We start from the raw sequence: 19,154 nt of genomic DNA, 5'->3' as shown, positions 1-19,154 counted from the left end.
TAAAACTATATTATATTAACCAGGTTAATATCAACTATTTACTCTACTGGCCCAGGACTGCCTCACCCAGAATCACATCAGCTTCTTCCAGGCCTGAGGCAAACTTCAAATCTCTTTAATGTAATCTTGGATCTAAAAGGGATATCTATTGCAAAGTCTGCATTCTGGCACTAAGCCACAATCTTTCTCCAAAAGCATAGATAAATGATTGGACCATCTACTATGGTACAATATAGTAGAGGGTTTCACTTACCTTCACTACCGGAATTGTGAGCGCACTCAGGCGCAGGGCTTCTGCGCATGCACAGAACTTTCTGCGCATGCACAGAGCATCTGTGATGATGTCCGGGCAGGTAGATAGAGCCTCCTGCCGCCACCGCTACCGGTTCACCCAAACCGGGGTGAACTGGTAGAAACCCACGACTGGTACAAGATTTCTATTTTAACATGCAGTAGACTTATGGTCTCCAATGGAAGTCACTCTTGCTACGGGTAAATATTCTAATTGTAAATGCCCAAAAGTGAGTTGAGTTTATTTTTCATTCAAAGAATACCATCCTCAAATATGTAGCTAAACATTCTTTTGAGGGGAAAAATGGCCCCCAAAGGGATGCATTTTGGGTGGATATGCTCTGTTTAATTCTGAGCTAAAATTCTAAGTATATGATTTTTGCACAAGTCTCCAGTTCTGAGATTCACAAAATTCATTACTGGAGGAATAGAATGTTTCAAGAGAACTTCCAATTCTAATTCAATTTCCCCCTGGATTTTGCCAAATGTACCCCTGAAACAAGGACTTTACAAGGTTGGATGGTTTTCAGCAGTGAATCCTTCAACCTAAAAGCAATTTAAGATCATGCAGATATAGCGCTCTAGCCTGTTTCAGGACTAGACCACCCAAGAACACCTTAAATCACTTTCATTTTGGGAGGATTTACTTCCCAAAATTTCTGAACCATCCCTGGAATACCATGGTTTGGTGGAGGACATTCAATATGATCTAGATCAGGGTTTCCAACCTTGGCAACTTTAAGACTTGTGGACTTCAACTCCCAGAATTCCTCAACCAGCTTTGCTTTGCTGGCAGAGGAATTCTGGGAGTTGAAGTCCACAAGTTTTAAAGTTGCCAAGGTTGCAGTCCCCTGATCTAGAGGGAAACAAAACATTCCAGAGTTCTCAGGAACATCCCATTCCCAGGTCAAGGAATTTAGCATAACCTTGCTCTTGTTCATTGGTTAATTAGAACTTCAGAGTTCCAATTTTTTAAAAAGTAGATCTTGGCAGCCTGAAATTTCTCTGTACAATAATTTTTAAAAAGACATTTAAAAAGAATCTTTTAGGGTTCAAGTGTGAACTGTAACTTAGCTGTTGGATATGAGAGAAATACCATTCTATACAATCTCCTCCTTAGCTTTGATTACATATGAATGCATTAGGCTATCACACACTTAAGCATCATCTGAGTCCTTGGCAGACCCTTCATAGTTGATTAATAAGCCATAATAAGCCCCATCACTCTATAATGCCCAGCGTGAAAATGATTATCAGGCACTAACAATAGAGCTTGCAGTGCACTTGATAACTGCTCGTGTATTTGCCTTCTAATTAGCTCTCCATTTAAAAAACAATGATAACTAGGGATGGACAAATCCAGCCTGTTCAATATCACTTCACATCTCATTTTTTATATCAGTTTTTCATTCTTTTTCTGTATCAAGCTATGTTTAAAACAAAGAGTCTGCCAGAGAATGTGCACTTTTATACATTTCTAATGTAAATATTTGGGGGACATGCTGTCCTAACGTAATATTTGAGAGAGGAAGCAATGTCCTTTAATGTAAATGTTATACTTTCTTCTTAATAATGTGTCAATTATATAGATTTTACCTGATTTTTTTAAGATAATGCATAATGCTTGTTTTTTGCAAGATAATGTCTCCAATATAAAAGGAGGAACAAAAGATATATCCTTGAACGCATTAAACAGTAATTTAAATACATTTTCCCTCATTCCTAACAAAGTGTAATATACTTAAGTTTATCCTGCTCTGAAACTTATTATTTGCATATTTTTTTATTGAAGCCACAACAACATTTCAAAATCTTATAATGAAGGAACCATGCACACCTAAACATTAAAAAAAAATCTAACTTTTCCTGTTAGCCTCTCTATTGTTATTTGTGTCTCTAACAATAATAATTAGAAAAAATGTACTACAGACCATCCAACCAACCAACCAGAAGATATCAAAGAATCAGAGAGTTGGAAGGCATCTTGGAAGTCTTCTAATCCAACCCATTGCCCAAGGCAGTAGTCTTTATGTCGTGTTAGATACCAGACTCAGTGCTAATACCTCCAGGAAGGAAATGTTCTAATAGTTCATAAATTAAGCATGAGCAAGCAACATTTATTTATTAAATGTATGTGCTGCCCATCTTGCCATCACAACTACCAAAGGAGACAATATAATTTAGGCTCCATCAACAGAGATTCAGTGACAACATGATGCAAAGTTACCATTCTGCTCTAGTCAAATCAAACCTGGAACACTGGCTCCAGTTTGCCATAAAACAAGAAGGATGCTGGGCAATTTAAAAAGTTACAGAGAAGAGCAAAAGAACTGGGAGTGACTCAGGGGTTAAATATATGGGGGAAACAGTTTTAAAAATGGGTATTATAAAGAAGAAAAGAATAAGGGATGACATAACAGCAGTTTTCCATTATTTGAAAGGATGTCAAGGGAGGTGAGGATGTCTTCATAGCACCCCCAGGTAAAACCAGAACCAGTGACTTGAAATCATTTTATAAAAAATGATTTCAAACCTGAAAGAAGAAGGTTTCCTGGCTGTGGGAGCTATTACATAGTGGAACAATTTGTCTCCTGTAGTCATAGGTGTTCCTTCTCTGGAGGCTTCAAGAAAGGATTTGGCAGCAATTTGCCCAGGATGGTATGAGAACGAGAAACAGAGGTGAATTTACACTTCAGAAAATCAAAGGTGGTATAAATGAAGCATCACTTTTCACAGTCATACAGTTATCTCAGTTTCCCTTGGTTAGTAAGCTTGTCAGGCTTTTCAATTTCATCAAAAGCCTATTCAACTATTTTGGCATGAAGTGACAATGGAACAAATCACAAGTTTAAATCATAGAAAAGGAGGGCTACTTTCAACGCTCTACAAAAATACCGCTTGTCTTCAGTCCAACTTTCTCATCATTTGGAAAACCTAGATGCATTCAATTAGGACATCTTGATCATGCATTTTATTTGATGAGGAATCCAAGGAATCTGTGGTTTCTCCCATGATGATATGCACACCAAAAAGCTGACTTAGAAACATCACATACTCCTCTTCCACTGTGAGTTTACCTCATACTTTATTTCAGAGTCAGGGTGAACAAGGGGTTTGAAAAGAATAACAGTGAAAGGTATCTCCTTGGACTTGCTTCCCCAACCAATGCTATTATGAAGATTAAAAAGAAATATTAAATACAGTTTGTATATACATCTGTAGTTAATACCAGTGTTCTCCAACAGACCCATGCAACTCCAAGGGCTCACTTTGAGCTCTTTATGTAGTTAACATCTTACCCAGAAAAATCACAGGATAAATGAGTGGTTTCTTCTTAAATTCTAGACTGTAGGATTGGAGATGCTTTAATAGGATGTAATGAAAGCAGGCAAAACAAATCACCTCTCTTAACTAAGACTGTTTCCAAAAAACATCCTTCCAAATTAGCAAACCTTTCCAAAACTTGCAAATACACATAGAATTATAGGGGTAAAAGGGACCTTGGAGGTAGTCTAACCCTCTGACCACGGAAGACCTTCTATCATCCCAGACAAATGACTGTCCAATATTTTCTTGAAAATCTCCAGCGATGGAGCAGCTACTACGGCTCCAGGATACTATTCCATTGGTTAATTGTTCTCACTGTCAGGAAGTTTCTTCTTAGTTCCAGGTTGGATGTCTCTTTAGTAAGCTTCCACCCATTGCTTTTTGTTCTACCCAAAGGAGGTTTGGAGAATAGGTTAACCTCCACCATTCTGTGCAGCCCCTCATGTACTAGAAGTCATCTATCATGATGATCCTTCTCTTCATTAGGTTGTTGTTGTTGTTGTTAGTCGCGAAACAGTGTCCAACCCATCATGATCCCATCGACAATGTTCCTCCAGGCCTTTCTGTCCTCTACCATCCCCCAGAGTCCATTTAAGCTCATGCCGACTGCTTCAGTGACTCCTCCAGCCACCTCATTCTCTGTCACCCCCTTCTTCTTTTGCCTTCAATCGTTCCTAGCATTAGGCTCTTCTCCAGTGAGTCCTTCCTTCTCATTAGGTGGCCAAAGTATTTGAGTTTCATCTTCAGGATCTGGCCTCTTAAAGGGTTGATCTCCTCTAGGACTGACCAATTTGATTGCCTTGAAGTCCAAGAGACTCGCAGGAGTCTTCTCCAGCACCATAGTTCAAAGTCCTCAATTCTTGGCACTCAGCCTTCCTTATGGTCCAACTTTCACAGCCATACATTACAACTGGGAAAACCATAGCCTTGACTATACTTTTGTTGGCAGGGTGATGTGTCTGCTTTTTAGTATGCTGCCTAGATTTGCCATAACTTTATTTATTATTTATTTATTTATTTTATTAGATTTATAGACCACCCTTCTCCCGAAGGACTCAGGGCGGTGTACAGCCAAGGTAAAAAAGAAACAATGTACAATTAAAAGTAAATTAAAAAACTTATTATACAGTGTGGCCGAAAACTAAAATGGTTAAAAATCTAAAAACCCCAATTTAAGACTTAAATAAAATTTAAAATTCGAAATCTAGACAATTTAAGAAAGCCCCGCGCGAACAAACAAATATGTTTTCAGTTCGCAGCGAAAGGTCCGAAGGTCAGGTATTTGGCGTAAACCAGGGGAAAGTTCATTCCAAAGAGTAGGAGCCCCAGGAGCAAGCATCTTTTAATTTCTTGACTGTAGCCTCCATCTATGGTGATCTTGGAGCCCAAGAAAATAAAATCTGTCACTACCTCCATTTCTTCCCCATATATTTGCCAGGAATTGAGAGGTCCGGATGCCATGATCTTAGTTTTCTTAATGTTGAGTTTCAAGCCAAATTATTCATTAGGTTAGACGTATCTAATTCCCCTAACCATACCTTGTATGATTTATCCTGCAGACACTTTATCATCTTAGTTGCTATTCCCTGCACTCTTTCTAGGGTCTCAGTATCTTTTCTGCATTGTGATGACCAGGATTTGACATAGTATTCCAAGTGTGGTCTCACTAGTGTGGTATGAACAGGTACTATAACTTCTCATGAACTTGATGCAGCCTAGAACTGCATTGGCTTTTTTGGCAGTTGCAGCACACTGCTGACTCATATTTAAGGGATGGTCCACTCAGACGCCTAGATCCCTTTCACAGTTACTGCAGTTGACCCAGGTACTGCCTATTCTATATATGCATGCGTGCTGATAACTGATAGCGGAAATTTTGAGTAGTTGGAGAACCGGCAAATACCACTTCTGGCTGGCCCCAGAGTGGGTTGGGAATGGAGATTTTGCAATATCCTTTCCCTGCCATGGCCACCAAGCCACACCACGCCCACTAAGCGATGCCCACAGAACCGGTAGTAAAAGAATTTGGATTTCACCATTGGTTCAAACCCTGTTTTTTAAAATTCAAAAGTTATACTATTTCATGTATACAAGAACAACATGAGCAGTAATGGGTGTATCAACAGAAAAGAATGTTTGTAGCTAAGGATTGTGGTGTGATGGATGTGTTGCCTAACATTGACATGTCCTCGCTGCTTTCAAGCTGCTCTGGTTACCAGCCTGCTTCCGGCTACAATACAAGATGATAATTATCAAGCCCTTGGTGACAGTCCCGGCTACTTGAGTGACCTCTGGCCTCCAAATGTTTCTGCCTATGCAGTGAGGTCAGGCAAAATGGGCATGCTCCAGGTCCTGTCAATTAAAAAGTGTCATCTGGCAGATCCCAAGAAGTCTGCCTTCTCAGTTGCAATGCCTGCCTTCAGGAATGACAACCCTCAGAGACACATATTGCTCTTCCATTCATGGCATGCAGAAAATCATTAAAAATTGGGTTGTTCTCTAAGGCCTTGGGATAGGGTGACTGCAGATCCCCATGGGGTTTTCTTTTTCTTTTAGTGTCTTTCAGTCAGTTGTGGTTTTTCTCTCTCCCCCCCCCCCACCATTTGTGCAGTTTTTCCTTATTAATTGTAAACTACACAGAATCATTAACAAGCCAGACAGCCTCAAAATTTAATTAAAATAAATAAGACATATAGCACATATGTGATTGATAAGCTCCCTTAATGTAGGCCAGCCCCCTCTGGTCACCATTCTGGTTCTCTGCAAAGTACTTAACTACTTTTGTTTTTTATTTTCATTACTATATACTGGCAATTTAGCAATTTTAAAAAAAGGAAAGAAAATATACCAGTGAGCCAACTGATAGAACATTAGCTCTGTTCCTCAATCGGTATCACAAAGGACATTTTCCAAATGGTATGTCTAAATCCAGGCAATCGTAGTAAATATATCTAACATTAGCATATTCTCCTGCCAAAGTTAGATGTATCTATTAGCAGGGAACGAAACTCTTAACTATTTACCACCCCATTATTCCCTTTCCCTACAGACATATGCAAACTGTTTACCATATTAGTAAACTGATTTATGACTTCTGCTGAAAGGTATTTTAATTATAGCTTTTCATTCTCTTTGGAACTGGAGACCTTAGGGGGAAAAAGACTTTGAAGTTTTAAAGGAAGTTGCTGATATTCAGAGCAAAGGAAGGCCCCTCTCTAGCTACCTGCTGAGAGATGTTTTACACCTACAAGTGAAAACTAAACCTAGTAGGGGGATCTACTCCTGCTTCCTGCAGAAGCTGAATCTCAAAAATCAGACTGAAAAGGCTGTAATATTCTTCTGGACATCACACAAAATAACTTTGCAGTAGTATAAGTACATATAGTAACTGGAGGGGCAGATCTGAATTAGATTGGGAAAATGTGCCTGTTTTTCCCCGACTGATACATAAAATCCTTCTTCCTATTTCAAATGACTTGGGAAATCGGTCAAAAATCTCCCATGTCGTATATAAACTATGATAATATGCATTCTATCCTAAAATATGCACGGTCACTCACGCTCTCGTGACGTCTCGCCTGGATTACTGCAACGCTCTCTACATGGGGCTTCCCTTGAAGGGCATCCGGAGGCTACAGTTAGTCCAGAATGCGGCTGCGCGGGTGATAGATGGAGCCCCTCGGGGCTCCCGCATAACACCCATCCTGCGCAGGCTGCACTGGCTACCTGTGGCCTTCCGGGTGCGCTTCAAGGTTTTGGTGACCACCTTTAAAGCGCTCCATGGCATAGGGCCGGGTTATCTACGGGACCGCCTGCTGCGACCAGATACCTCTCACCGACCCGTGCGCTCTCACAGAGAGGGACTCCTCAGGGTGCCGTCAGCTAGGCAGTGTCGTCTGGCGACGCCCAGGGGAAGGGCCTTCTCTGTGGGGGCTCCCGCCCTCTGGAACGAACTCCCCCCAGGACTCCGTCAACTTCCGGATCTTCGAACCTTCCGTCGCGAGCTCAAGACACATTTATTCATCTGTGCAGGACTGGCTTAGATTTTAAATTTAGAGGGGTTTTAAATTGATTTTAATATTTATATTTCTATTTTTAATAATTGGGCATTAGAATAAGTTTTTTAATGATTATTTTAATTTGTATATTGATGTTTTTACATGCCTGTAAACCGCCCTGAGTCCTTTGGGAGATAGGGCGGTATATAAGTTTGAATAATAAATAAAATAAATAAATAAATAAATAAAATACATTTATAATAAGAAAACAACAGGTAGGCCTTGACTTACAACCACAATTGAGCCCCAGATTTCTGTTGCTGGGTGAGACAGTTGTAAGGTGAGGGTGCCTCATATGATGACCTTTCTTACCTCAGTTGTTAAGTGAATCACTGCAATTGTTAAGTTAGTAACACAGTTGTTAAGTGAATCTGGCTTCCCCATTGACTTTGCTTGACAGAAGGTCACAAAAGGTATTACTTGACCACAGGACATTGCAGCTGTCATAAATATGAATCAGTTGCCAAGCGTCAAAATTTTGATCATGTGACCATGGGGATCCTACAGTAGTCGTAAGTGTGAAAAACGGTCATAAGTCACTTTTTTAGTGCCGTTGTAACTTTGAAATCACTAAACGAACTATTGTAAATTGAGGACTACCTCTGCCATTAGACTGTTATCCATATAAGAAAGTTTCTATTGTATCTCTGTCTACTGAATGCATATTTATCAGGACAAAATGAAAGGGATTTCTAGTTTTCCAGACATAACATGCATCCACTGAAGAGGTTTCTTTATTAGACTTTGTGGCATTCTGATCCAGCAAAAGAGCTCTTCTACACACAGAAGACATGGAGGCCCACTACCATACTCCTTCAGCAGAAAAAAAATCTTCCTAACTAAAGCACTGGACATGTCAGACTATGATTAAGCCAAAGGCAGAGGGCAATCATGTACTAGAGTTGCACTTGCTCTTATTTGATACTTGAAATGCCTTGGCCCTTACTTTTATTTTTGGGAGCCCATCTTCAATTTCCACACCAAGAAGCAACTAGCATAGTCTTCAGTAAGTGTAACTCAACATGTTATGGAAAATCGCCAGCGTGCATATTAGTATAGTGAAGAAGTGCAAGACTGAGTTGTTAACCCTATTCACAAACAAACTAGAAGCCAGTAAACCCGGGAAAATCAGATGCAGCAAGGTTCAGATTAATATATCCTTTCTGCCTTGCCCATAAACTGTTTCCTAAAATACTGAGTCTTCCTAAAAGCACAAGGTCTTGACACAAGGGAAAAGGGGCAGAAAGACTTAAAAGGGCCAGTGTATCAAAATGTCTAACTCCCCACTGATCAGTTAGCAGCAAGGATGGATCTTGATGCCAGATCTGTTAAAATATTCATAGTTCACCCTCTTTATCAGTGAATCTCAGGGCACGATAAAAATCAGTAAAACAATAAAAAAACAACAGTAACAATAAAACCAACTACTTTCATATTAACTGTCTTGCTGGTATGTTCTTTTTCATTTTAAGTGTTATTCAACTAAATTCTCCACTTCATACTGTTTTAGTGCATTGCTTTGGGCTCTCTCGAGAAGAAAAGCAGGGCACAAATAAAATTATTGAAATAAACAAATGTTAAAATGCTTAAAGCTATGGCCATTAAAGTAATTACCTCATGATTCAATATATATGTGTGTATATATATATAGCAGGGTGAGCTATGGCCACTAAAACATATGCACATCCTCTACTTTGAGTAAATCACTCCATCTTCCCTTTGAGCTAGGGTAAAACCATCAGTCTTAGTCTGGCCTTAGGAAATCATGCATTTCATAGTCCAAGAATCCTAATTAAAGCAGTTCCCTCTCTCCTTCCCTCCCTCCCTCCTCTTCTTCTCATTCTCTGTTCTCAAATAATGTATTTTTCCAATAGTGGGGTGTACAGAAGAGCCCTCTCGGCTGATTTTAATATTAAAACAGGAATATACTGGGAAACATCCTCTCAAAATTGAGATCCTAATGCATTTAGGAAGACTCAAGTATTTGGGAATGGGAGAAAGCAAAATCCAGGGCTGCAATGGTTTTAAAAAGCACAGGAAAATTCTTCAGAAAAAATTATCTCCCTCGGGACTTTTCTGTCTTCATATATTGTTTACCTTGTTTAAAGATTAATGTCTGCACTGGTACTACACACCATATTATCCAACTAAAGCAAAATCAGTCTTACTGTAAGATAGTTGGCAGACATTTCCATAGAATTTACCCTTTTTCCATTCTGTGAAACTATACAGTTGAGAAAGAATAGAGATTGTCTTGCCGAGTCCTCCAAATAGCTAAGAATGATTGTAATCTGGCTGTTCCACTGCAAAATGCCATTGTTAACGCTCTCTAACTCCTTAAACTGAGGTATCCCAGTGGAATGAAAAACCAGTGGACTAAAGGGAAAGATCCACAGACTTAGGGGAGGCCTGAGGCTATCTTAATTGGCAGTGGGACAGATAGACCCAGAGACAAAGTAGAATAAAATATAGTGGCTGGATCCAGAAGCACTTTCGGCTGCATCAGTTACACAATGTAATCCTATCCGTAACATCTTTTTAAAAATCTACAAAGAAAATTAAATGTCTGAGAGACAAATTCTCATCTTCTTTCTGGCATGCTAGTTTTCAATATGCAAAAAAATGTCTTTTGTCTGGAGGAGGTTTTGGTTAGATAGGCTCCTGAGGTATTCTACTTACTCGGGGGAACTAAGCCTCAGTTTATAGGGCTGTTTATAAAAAGAAGCTAAAATATGCAACATCAATATAACCCCTGGGGTTCTCCAGGGGGAGTATCCTCCTTTCCCAAAGCAGCCAAGCATATGCCTCTGGAACATAAAGATAGCATGTGAGGATATGCAGAAGGATCCCTATTTTCTAGTATTACTTCCTCAGTAAGTTGTAAAAACCTTTTAAAATAATCACCTTTTGTTTTTCTTCTGTAATAATGAAATAACGAGAGGCAAGGGCCCTTTTTCCAGCTGTTCCTACCCTCCATCCTGCACCTTGGCTCCCATGGAGGCCCCAGCTGTATAGGGTGATTACTTTTATTTTCCCACTTGGTGCAACAAAAACACCTGGATAATGGATGGGCGTAAAAGGAAGCACAAGTTACTGTTAAAAACATCAAATGTGACTTTAAACATTCAGCCAGCCCTCTTAAAGACATTTTATTGCCTTGTGACAATCCTTGCCCCCCATCATCCCTGGATAATCTTCTCACTACCACCAGGAATTCTTCACCTTAACAGCCTGACTTCCATATAAAACCTTATATGGAAGTGACACCCTCCAGTTTTACACAAGGAAGACATTAAAATCTGCAACAAATGCTACCAAAGGTGCTATAAGAAAGAGGAGGGGGCTGGAAAAAAGAGGAAGCCAATGTAGAAGAAGAATAAAAGAATAAAAAGGGAAACCTAAACATATTGTCAGGGAATAACTCTGCACTTAACTATGCTTTTAAAACTATGAAAGGATTTCTCTCTTATGCTGTTACTGAAAGTACATCCCACAGGATGCAGTGAACTTTCGGCCTGCTATTTTAACAATTCTAATAGAATTTTCATCTGTCCTCATACAGTATCTGGAGCTCATCAATGGTGTTCGCTCAAAATTGTAGATAGATATGATAGAAAAATACAGGATAGACATGATCCTCTGGGATCTACCACTGGGCTACATTCCTTCCTGTTTGTATCAGTAAACAGAAATCCATATGACTGATATTTGAGGATTGCTACGCGATCAAACCGGTCAGTCCTAGAAGAGATCAACCCTGACTGCTCTTTAGAAGGCCAGATCCTGAAGATGAAACTGAAATACTTTGGCCACCTAATCAGAAAGAAGGACTCACTGGAGAAGAGCCTAATGCTGGGAAATATTGAGGGCAAAAGAAGAAAGGCACGACAGAGAATGAGGTGGCTGGATGGAGTCACTGAAGCAACAGGCGTGAGCTTAAATGGACTCTGGGGGATGATAGAGGACAGAAAGGCCTGGAGGAACATTGTCCATGGGATCACAATGAGTCGGATATGACTTCACAATTAACAACATCATCTCTATAGAAGGAATGTTTCAATTATATTTAAGTGAAGACATAGATAGTTTATCTGTGGCTTTGGTAGTGGAATGTAATAATCAATAAGGTAAGAGCAAGGGTAAGAGCAAGGGATTGCTCTTAACTCAAGGGGTTACAATGACTTGCCTCCATTAATTGTGAATGCTCCAACACTAGTGGTTTTTAAGAAGAGATTGGACCACCAATTGTCTGAAATGCTAAAGGGCTTACTGCCTGAACAGGGAGTTGGACTAGAAGACCTCCAAGGTCCCTTCCAATTCTGTTATTCTGTGGAACACAACTAGGCTTTCTGCTTTCATTTTTCCCTGCTGCATTTTTCCTTGTTGCCTGACTCATGAGAAAAGAAGCAAACATCTGACCAACCATAATATAACAGTGATTTTTTATCTTATAAATGAAGTCTGATAGCCTTCTAGAGCACACACACCTAGTAAAACATAGTGTTATTGCTTGTGATTATTAGTGACCAGTTACAACATGATGATCACTTTACATTTCTAATAACTCCAAACACCCCATGGTGGGAAATTATGAATGATAGTTGACTCTATAAGTACTCACTCTGGCTAGGGAGAAAAAAACCTGACACATGGGCAGGCAGTTCCCATTCCTAAGAGCTTCATCGGGTCCCTGGCTGTTGCCTGCGCATCTCAGATGCCACTGACTGCAAGAGATCAAAACGTTTACAGGTGACAGCCCAGCCCTACCCTACCTTAAGATATCTGCATGTGGCACTCAAATTTCCTTTGGGAAGAAGTTACAAATACTAATTTGGAAACTGTCATTCTTTTTAATCCATGAAAAGACCAAACCATGGTATGACTCTGGAGAAAGCATGAGAAATAATATAAACTATATTTATTCATTCAAAGTTCTCTGAGTAACATACATAGATTAAAAACATATCTTACAAAAGAAAAATTAAAAATACACGTAAGACAGTAAAATCAATTAAAACCAGCAAGCCCAAAGAAACCCAAAGAAAACAACAAATTCAATAAACAAGCATTTCAAAATGCTGGAAAAAGGTTGCCCAGCTATGAAAAGAGAAATTTAAAGATGTCCTTAAATATTTTCCACTGAGTTCTGTCAAACTTTGAAAGGATCAGTTTTGGGTATTCTCATCTGTCCTATTACCTATTTCCTTAGATTCTTATAACTATAACTTGTTGTTATATCTCATAATTTATGTTGATTGATTTTTAGTATCCTATAATGATTTATGTTGATTGCTTTAGTATCCTATGACTATCATTGAGTGTTGCATCTATGATTTATGATGATTATATTTTATGATCATGATTATCATTTATTGCTTGTATGTACACTGAGAGCTTATGCACTGAAGACAAATACCTTTGGTGTGTCCAATCACACTTGGCCAATCAAGAATTCTATGCTATGCTATGCTATGCTATGCTATGCTATGCTATGCTATGCTATGCTATGCTATGCTATGCTATGCTATGCTGTTCTGTTCTGTTCTGTTCTGTTCTGTTGTTAGTATGGGCAAAAATTTAGCTGCTTAATTCAATTTGGGATTAAAAATGCATTTACTGTTCTTCAATATAACTCTTAGTGTTTGTAGTATCTAGTAAAGCTTGAAAAGAGTTCTCATCACTAACAGAATCATTCACTAACTTAATCATTTGTGAAAGTGTTTACATGTACATGTGTATGAGAATATTCTTACACTGGATCATTTGTCACTGTAAAGCAAGAAGAATCAATTGACAATTCTGTCATATATATCTAAAACAAAAGGTCTTTAAAAACCATCTGGACCACCAACTTTGAAGGATAAACCAGGAAAAGTAGCAAATGGACAGATCCTAAAAACATTGGAATAGTCCCATCCAATCCAACCAAAGTATTTCACAGTGTAAAATTTCACAAGTATGTATTCTTAAATACCTACTATCTCACACTGAAAAATCACACTGAAGTTCTTTTTCCATCAGTAACAGAAGAAAGAAAGGTTGTGACCAACCTTACATAGTTATTTTGCTTTTAATTCAGTTTATTCTTTCAATTAAAGCTCTTTTATACTCTAAAATTGCCAACAAAATTATCAGCTTAGTAAAAGCGTAAATTAGTTTTATGCATAAGACCTTAAAAAGATTTCATCGTTGTATGGAATGAGCAAAATGGTTTTCAAAGCAATTTGTAGACTATTGTAGACTATTAAACCAAATACATACTCCCTGCAACCTATGACAGCTAACTAGAGAGTCTGCAAATATTCCAATTTTGCTAGCTTCATGTTATTCCTAAATCAAAGAGACCATCAATAATTGGGTGAAAATATATGGAAAGTGAACTGCAATTGTCTCAATGGGCACAAGTTGTGTTAGCTACTTCAATCACTTTTTAAAATGAAAACTTTCTCATAATTTTGTAAAAAGAAAAAGAGGGGGAGGGAGGGAGGGAGGGAGGAGAGAGAGAGACAGAGAGACAGAGAGAGAGAGTAAAGAGAATGTCATTCATGCTCAGAGAGTGCTGTAAAGTATTATGGAGCGCTATATAAATCTAAGTGCTATTACTATTCCTAATCCAATGGGATTGTTCTGTGAATGATAATAGCTAAAGCAGAGTATTTCTGTTATGCAATTTTGCACACACAATGAATACACATAAAGATACAAATATATAAAAGCAATAAATAAATCAGTAACACAACTCTATACATATATGTTTACTCAACCACACCTCTAGAGCCACATTTTCAATAAGAACACATACATTTTTTAGGAGACTTTAGATTCTAAGTAGAAATCTGCTGTTTCAGTGAAAAAATAGAATAAGAAGCAAAGGCAAAAAGTGTTCTTTATCCTGCCTAAATAATGAAAATCATGTTTAATCCCAAGAAATAAGAATTGTTGAGCATTACTAATTTAAATTGATTTCTATGGATTTAAATAGAAACTTTATTTAAATTATAGCATATGTTGCAAACCTAGTACTAATCTATTTTTTATTTGGAAATTGGATCATGTAGAAACTGATATTAATAATAACTTATAATCACTGTAAAATATTTTCCAAACTTTTATCTAAGAAATAGTAATGTCTATATATATGTGTGTATGAAGATGTGTTCGATAAAAGTATGTGTACACATGCTGTTCTTCTTAATACACACACACTTCCCAGAAAAAAAATCAATGTTAATGACCTTTTAACTTAATTGTCTTCCCTATTTTATGCTGTCCTTCTTACAAAATTAGTTTTTACCTAACATGACATGCTGCAATATCCATTATAATCCGCCCTATTGATAAAAAAAAAATGACAGGGAGAAATCTGCTTCCTGCTATCTAGTTCTTAACAGAAAACAGAACAGTGATCAGAAAAACAGAGGCAATTCAGAGCAATCAGGAAATGGGGAGGATTAATGGTTTGCTTTTTAAAAAGGTTTACCAAATGTATCACACAAGTGGTATCAAAAGGCATTTGCCAATTTTCCCAAGAGAGCAAGAACATAAGTTATTTATCTAAGGGCAGAAGATAGTATAATTCATGCCATCCAATATGAGTTCCAGTAAAAACAGAAGATTTAAGAAGGGAAAAAAGAAAGCACAGTCCACCACATAAAGGAAAGTATAATACCCAAACTAATAATTTTTTAAAAAATTAATTGTTCCTCTCTTTAGATGCTAATTCAAGTATGCTGGCTTTTATCCTTGAAAAGCTTGATTTTTCAGCTAGGGAAACTATGTTATTGAGTGACAGTCTGTTTGGTATCCAAGTAATATCTCTCAACTTCATCATTGTCACACAACAAACCAACTTTTCTACAGCTCACTGCAACCTTCCTGCTGCTAAAGTTGTGCATTGCAAAGAAAAGTTATGAATGGGGAAACTGCTTGTCTACTATTATAGTACTGGCTTGTTGAAAAGTTTGCACTGGGCCCACAACTGTCTGGAATGAAGCTAGAAAACATCTGTTTCCCTGAAAAGAGAAAACTGCTAGCATGTTTTTGATACATGCCACAGGCAGTTATGTGAGTTATGGTATCACACTAGAACCTTTTGATTTATGTACCCGAGTCTAATGCCGCAAGTGCAAAAAAGGATGGAGTTGCATCAAAATATCACAACATTCATTTTGTTATTGTTTCCATCATCACAATTTGTAATTGATGCTTATCAGAGGATCAGTCAAGAGCGTGAAGCTAAAGAATGGAAGCAAAGACACATTGCTTTGTCTTCTCCTGATAAAATAGCATTGTAGAGGTTAGTAATGTGGCATCTATTATACCCGAGATTGTAACAAAGATTAATATTTATTTCAAAATTTGAAATATCATGTATCATCAAATTCAGATGAAGAAGTTCATGAGGCTGCAGGTGAAATTTCTGGAATCTCACAAGATTTGGGCACTATTAATTTTTATTTATTTTTGTTACTGTTATTGCCTACATTATCACATTGGTTTGAATAATTAGATCCCAAAAATGTGACAATGCCTGAAATATAAGGACGTCTTCTCGATGAGGACCTCCACCCCTGTATTCTAAAGTAGGGACTGGGTTTTTTTTAAAAAAAATACAGTTATTAGGGAGACACTTGAGAATCTTTGCAAATAAAAATGGAATGTGATGAGTTATAACATGGAAATCAGTGAACCATGTATCAAGAACTATTTCAGAACACTTTAGTATATGTATCACTATCAACACCCTAGGCTGAAAACTAAAAACTGAACAGGGTTATCAATATCAATGACTGCCGGCAAATTCCCAACCACTTTAATTAGCAAACTTTACTTGCTTGTTCTTTTCCTCTCACCAAGCAACATTTAGCAATTTAGCAACTATAGGACATTACATTGTCAATTGAAATTCTTGATATTCCACGAACAGGAAAGAAATGGAATAGTCAGGAGGCAGCCAACATTTTATACAACGATGTCACTTTATATTCAAATAATGAGAAAATCCAATATTACTGCTTTGGGCAGCAGTTACATGGCTTGTCATCATTCTCATTGTGGTGCAAAGTAGAAAAGCTGCAAATTACTATTGCCTTTGCCGATCTGGCTTTCTTAAGATGTGTCAGGATGACAACACAACCCATGATTTCCTGTTAACCTAATTTAAGAAATTCTGGTCCTCACACATCTGGAGGACATCAAGCATGGGCAAAATCATTCCAAAGCAATGTTACTTACGCAAATATTTAATAATTTAGAACACAGGATAAAAGTTAGAGTCATTGTTCTATCAGTCCACAAATGAAGGCTTCACAGCAATCAGGATCTAGCTTTCAGAAACCAGTGAGATGTCTTATTTAAAGTAAATATAACTGTATTAGGCTTTTTAAAGGTAGTATCTTTAAATGCTCGTAACTATTAAATCAGAAACTCCAACTCCCAAAATTCCCTAACCAGCATGGGAATTGAAGCTCACATATTGTCAGGGTTCCAAGTAACACCCCCAATAAAATCAAACTCTGAGGCTTGCAATTCCTCAAAGCTAACTTTTATTAGAAATGTCATATTGGCACATCTGGGAAAACCCGAATCTGAGAGCTTCCAGGTTTTCCTCGCCCAAAAGAAAATTCAAGACCTTGCCCACTTCTCCCACATGTCAACCACTGCTCCAATCAGTTCCTTCACATACAGAAGACAACCTCCACTTTCTTCTCTGCACAGCTGTTGGACATCATGGCCTTCAACCTCTCTGAAAGTTTTATTATGGCTAATTGTACTCCACTCATGCAATCCCCCCCTCCCAACTTCCCACAGTAGGATTGTGGCAGGCCTGGATCCTGAAGGTACCAAAGTAATATGGCTTCAAGGCCTGACACACATCTTAAAATTTTCCAAGCTTAAAAACCCTGTACAAATAAAAACACATAACAAAAAGATACTTGAGAGAAAAGAAAGGAGAAAAAAGTATGTGACTTTATTTTTATTTATTAATTAAATTTGTTTGCCACCTATTTTGCTGCAGCCCAACTTATTAAAGCTACATAAAGAGCTTTAGAACTGTTTTACGGTTATTATAATTAGAATTGGGTCAGAAAGTAGGTAAACAAAAATAGAACAAAATACAGGGAAATTCTAAATTTTTCATTTTATAAACACAATTCAATAATTTCAAAGCTTACAACAGCTCCATCATAAAATAAAACATTCCAAGCATTTTAATGGTAATAATATAATTTGGTGGGTTATTTTACAGATTTGTAATGTTGCATGGAGTAACAGAAACAGAGTTGTGGTAAAGTTAATTCATATATTTGTGGTCTGTCCTATTACTATATTTTGAGCTGAAATTATTATTTTTATATCAATCACTGTGTATCAAGAATGCCCATGTTCTTGATTACATTTACTCATTTCTTCAATTAATGTCCTTTTTCTCTGGACTTCAAGGTAGTTTACATGAAGATTATATCCACAACTACAATTTTGTAAACAGAGACAAAGACTGCCCCAAATTTACTCAGTGAGTTTCCACAGCTTGGGCTACATTTGAACCTGACCTTTCTAGACAAAGTCCAATAATTTCACCCTTATACTACAAATTTCCCAGTATTTAGAATCTAAATTCAAATAATAGAGCCAGGGATGGCCAGAATAAAAGCCAAATTGGCACCCGATTCACAATTTTGGATTCCTGATACGTGCTGTTCATCAACAGTTGATTAAACTGTTAAAAAAACTGTTAAAAACTGTTAGAAAAAACTGTTAAAAAAACTGTAAACAAAAACTATGGACTCGTTTTATCTATGATACAAAATGTTCAGGAATTTTCTCCTCCAAAGTTTAAACACCTATTACATTATCCCTGCTATGTATATTTCTGTATATATGCATTTACATGCATGTGAATGTGTGGTGAAATGCACACACGCACACTTACAGGTACACAATAAAGTGCCTACAAAAAGCAAAATGGTGATGTGGATAAACAGCTCTTCTCTTGCAAACAATCTTGTTCAACATAGGACTTGAGAGTTCCTGTTCCTGTGACTGGTAGCAGATATTGGGAGTGCCTCCCATAACTTCCACACTTCAAAATTAGACTGGAGTGGAACGGAATGGAACAGAATTCTTTATTGGCCAAATGTGATTGAACACACAAATAATTTGTCTGAGGTACATAAGCTCTCAGTATAACATGTAAGCAACATGTAAGTAATAAATCATGATCATAGTCATCATAAAAATTCATCATAAATCATGATACAACACTTATTGATAGTCATAGCATACTAATAATCAATTAACATAAATCATACTAGGATACTAAATAAAACAATATAAATCATAGGATACAAGCAACAAAGTTATAGTCATAGAGAAGATAAGGAGATAGGTAATAGGAAAGATGCGAAGAATAATAGTAATACAGCCTTACTAGATAGTTTGACAGTGTTGTGGGAATTAGTTGTTTAGCAGAGTGAT

At 37.5% G+C, this 19,154-nt stretch overlaps 1 protein-coding gene across 7 annotated transcripts in view; it reads right to left on the bottom strand.

Annotated features, from left to right (window-relative positions):
- KIF26A (kinesin family member 26A) overlaps window positions 1-19,154 on the bottom strand; it is a 238,481-nt gene that overhangs the window by 97,009 nt on the left and 122,318 nt on the right. The window lies entirely within an intron of this gene.

Source organism: Ahaetulla prasina, chromosome 1, assembly GCF_028640845.1.
Source record: "Ahaetulla prasina isolate Xishuangbanna chromosome 1, ASM2864084v1, whole genome shotgun sequence".
NCBI lineage: Eukaryota > Metazoa > Chordata > Lepidosauria > Squamata > Colubridae > Ahaetulla > Ahaetulla prasina.
The sequence above is the reverse complement of the archived record's forward strand: the minus strand, read 5'-3'. Positions and strand labels throughout refer to the sequence as shown.